Source organism: Piliocolobus tephrosceles, chromosome 9 (assembly GCF_002776525.5).
Source record: "Piliocolobus tephrosceles isolate RC106 chromosome 9, ASM277652v3, whole genome shotgun sequence".
Taxonomy (NCBI): domain Eukaryota; kingdom Metazoa; phylum Chordata; class Mammalia; order Primates; family Cercopithecidae; genus Piliocolobus; species Piliocolobus tephrosceles.
In genome coordinates, this window is record NC_045442.1 from 102,429,738 (window position 1) to 102,434,066 (window position 4,329).

Consider the following 4,329-nt stretch of genomic DNA (forward strand, 5'->3'; position numbering starts at 1 on the left):
GGGTCAGGATCATCAATATCACTGTTTTCCCCTCTACGGCTTGTCCCACTGGAAGGTCTTCAGAGGTAATAATATGCATAGAGCTGTCATCTTCGATGATAACAATGCCTTCTTCTGGAATACCTGAAGGACCTGCCTGAAGCTGTTTTACAGTTAACTTTTTTTGAATAAGTAGGAGCATACTCTACAATAACATTAAAAAGTGTAGTACATACATTAAGCAGTAGCATAGATGTTTGTTATTATCAAGTATTATGCACTGTATATACGTTTATGTGCTAGACTTTTATATGACTGGCAGTACAGTAGGTTTGCTGACACCAGCATCACACAAGCACGTGAGTAATGCATTGCACTTTGACATTACGACAGCTATGATCACTAGGGGATATGAATTTTCAGCTCCATTATAATCTTATGGGGCCACCCTAGCATATCTATCTATGAACAAAATGTCATTATGCAGCACGATTGCATATAATTTAAAAATAAATGATATTTAAAAATTGTATAAATGCTCACGCCTGTAATCCCAGCCCTTTGGGAGGCTGAGAAGGGCAGATCACGAGGTCAGGAGATCGAGACCATCCTGGCTAACATGGTGAAACCCCATCTCTACTAAAAATACAAAAAATTAGCCAGGCGTGGTGGCGGGCACCTGTAGTCCCAACTACTTGGGAGGCTGAGGCAGGAGAATGGCGTGAACCTGGGAGGCTGAGCTTGCAGTGAGCAGAGATGGCACCACTGCACTCCAGCCTGGGTGACAGAGCGAGACTCCATCTCAAAAAATATATATATATATATAAATATGAAACATCTTCAGAACAGCTGAATTTTTTAAAAGATTAAGTTTACATTATCTTATGATATTTTACTTTTTTGAAAATTGGTTACCCAAATTTATTGTCTAATTTGGTGCTACTCAAAGTATGGCCCATGGAATGGCAATATCTGCATTGAGAAGCTTCTTAGAAATGAAACCCCTCAGGTGAAACTATTGAATCAGATTCAGAACAACCGAAGAAGAATCCATGAAGGCCCAAGACTCTGGGTTTCAATTCCTCCAGGTGATTTTCATGCATGCTGAAGTTTGAGAATTACTAATATTAGCTCAGCGCTGCTCAAAAGCAATTATATCCCACTGAATATACTGAATTATATCCCACTCCCACATTAATATGTGTAAGCCCTATTCTCCAAGGGGACATCTGGAGACAAGGTCTTTAGGAACTAATTAAGGTCAAATGAAGAGTGGGGACCTAATCCAACAGGACTATGGCCTTATAAGGAGAGGAAAAGAGAGAGAAATCTTTCTCTTTCTGTTTCTGCCATGTGAGGGCACGGTCAGAAGGTGACCTGCTGCAAGCCAGGAAGAGGGCCCTCCCCCACCCCTGACCATGCTAGCACCCTGATCTTGAACTTCCAGCCTACAGAAGTGTGAGAAGATAAATTTCTGCTGTCCGAGTCACCCAGTCTATGCTATTTTGTTATGATACCCTGAGCAGATCATTACAGTACATGAGAACCATCTGGAGACCTGGTTAAAACAGATTATTGGCCAGGCGTAGTGGCTCATGCCAGTAATCTCAACACTTTGGGAGGCCAAGGCGGGCAGATCACAAGGTCAAGAGATGGAGACCATCCTGGCCAACATGGAGAAATCCTGTCTCTACTAAAAATACAAAAATTAGCTGGGTGTGGTGGCGGGCACCTGTAGTTCCAGCTGCTCAGGAGGCTGAGGCAGGAGAATCGCTTGAATCTAGGAGGCAGAGGTTGCAGTGAGCCGAGAGCATGCCACTGCACTCCAGCCTGGCGACAGTGCGAGACTCTGTCTCAAAAAGAAAAAAAAAAAAAAAAAGCAAGAAAAACAAACAAACAAGCAAAACAGATTCTTATATTCTTATTCAGTAAGTCAGGGGAGGGGTGGACCTCCCAGGCATTGCCATTTCCCAGTCTGAGTCCATGAACCAGGAAAATGGCATTGCCTGGAGGATTTTCCATTTCACCTAGAACCAAATTCAAACTGTTCTTTTGACCTTCAAGACCCTACAGATCAGGAGCTCACCATCTCTCTGACTTCATCTTGTCCCTCCCTCTCTCTCACCACACTTCAGCTTTCCACCCTCCTGTCTTCTCTTCAGACAGGCTGGGCTTCCCTTCCTCTTCTTCCCGCCTCAGGACCTTGGCACTTGCCTTATCTTCTGCCTCTGCCCCTCGCTGAATGATGGGTTCCTTCTCATCATTCTTGCTCAGCTCCAATATCTTCTCAGACAGAACACAACCACCCTGGATAAGGGGACACATCTCCTGTCCCTGCTCTGCCACCCCTCCCTCAGCCTTTCCTAGCCTTTGTCTCGATCAGAAACAATTTGGCACTATTATAAATGGTCTATTATCTGTCTCCTCAATAAGAATGCAGCCTCCACAACAGCAAACTCTTGTCTCTCTTGTTCATCTAAAAATATTTGTTGGTTGAATAAATTAGGTGATAATGTAACTCCTCATAAGGGTGAAATATTGTAATAATAGGAATACTCCATTCCCTCATATGTGGGTAAATGAAGACATCAGATTGATGTGCTGGGTGTTTACTGAAGTCCTTATCTTGCCTGGCCCCTGGTTTTGGGCTCCCTGCTGTTCTCTCCCTTAGCCAATATCCCTTGGTTGTATCTGAGCCAGGTCTGAGCAGGCGAGAACAGACATCCAGAGCTTCAAGAACATCAATCGCTGGGTCATGACATCAGTTTTGAAACTGGCCAGGGAAGAGTGCTGGGCCCCACTGCAGCCCCTCAATCAGTCTTCCTCCCCCACTGTCATGACTGAAACTTGCCCCAGCTTTTCAACTCAGCATCACGTCTTCCTACCTCTAAGCCAAGCCCCGATTCCAGCGTGTGGGGCTGGTGCTTGGACACACTGTCTGCTTTGTGCTCCTGGCCTCCCATGGGATACTAAATTCTGCCCCCACTGGCTCCTGCCTCAAGAACTACTTGTGGTCCTGCCATGAATGAAAGAATAAATGAATACATTACACAGAAACAAGATGCTGTCAGCTCACACCAACTCACGAGAGCACACGGCACGCATCTCTTTCCAGTTGCACATTCAGTGGCTTCCTTCACAGTGAGAGCTTGCAATACTCCACACTGGGAGTATTTATACCACAGAAATCAGCAAATGCTTCAAACCAGGACTATGCTTCCCCAGAGACCCAGTTGTTAAATATTTACCAGCACCCCACTGACTGAAGTCTATCTAACATGAAAAAGCTTCTGCTCTCCAGAGGCATCCTGCTGTGCTGCAGACGGATCTAGAGGAATGTATCACCGGGAGGCCTCCATCCATCCCCCACCACCCAGGCCTGAGTTACCTTGGGCAACTGCCTGCTCAAATTTCTGTTCCTGATTCATGCAACCCAGGTTTTTTGTTTTGTTTTGTTTTGTTTTGTTTTGGTTCTCAAGTTTTATTCAAGAACTCATACAAAATATTCCGGATAAATGAAATTTAATCCTCATCTTCCTCCTCTTCTTCGTCCTGGTTAATCTGGAAGTAACGTAATTCATAACTCTCTGCTGTTAGCAGCTACGCGCAACCAGTCACGTAGATTATTCTTCTTCAAATATTTTTTGGTGAGATTTCAAATACCTTTTGGAGAAGGCCACCTCAGATGTCACGGTGATCTTGCTCTTGCTCCTTTCGATGGTCACCACCCCTCCACCAAGGTTCCCCGCTTTTCCGTTCACTTTGATCCTTTCTTGCAAAAACTGCTCAAAATTGGCAGCATCCATGATTCCATCTTCTACAGGGTGAGTGCAATCAAGAGTGAACTTCAGAACCTGCTTCTTTTTTTGCCCCCCTTCGCCACAAGCTTTTTCACAGGAGCCATGGCAGCAGCGGAGTTAGAAAGGGCTGCAACCAGTTTATTTAACCGTAGTCCTCGCTCCTTGAATCGTCTCACTGTACACACTTGCCTTAGTTCAGGCTGCCTTCACAAAATACCTTAGACTGGATAATTTATAATAATAGAAATTTATTTTGCACAGTTCTGGAGGTTGGGAAGTCCAAGAGCAAGGCACTGGCAGGTTTAGTGTCTGGAAAGGGCTTGCTTTCTGCTTCCGTGATGAGTTCTCATGTGGCAGAAGATGTGAATGCTGTGTCTGCCTATACTGAAACAGCAAAAAGGCCAAACAGGCTTCCTTGAGCTTTCTGAGGGCACTAATTCCACTCAGGAGGACACAGCCCTTAGGACCAAATCCTAAAGGCTCCATCTCCTAACACTATTGCATTTGATGGGTCCTTCTTTCCTCCCTTCCTTCCTTCCTTCCTTCCTTC

At 44.9% G+C, this 4,329-nt stretch overlaps 1 pseudogene; it reads right to left on the reverse strand.

Annotated features, from left to right (window-relative positions):
• Positions 1-3,460: 3,460 nt before the first annotated feature.
• On the reverse strand, positions 3,461-3,883 carry LOC111528049 (annotated as a pseudogene).
• Between the last annotated feature and the right edge of the window lie 446 nt (positions 3,884-4,329).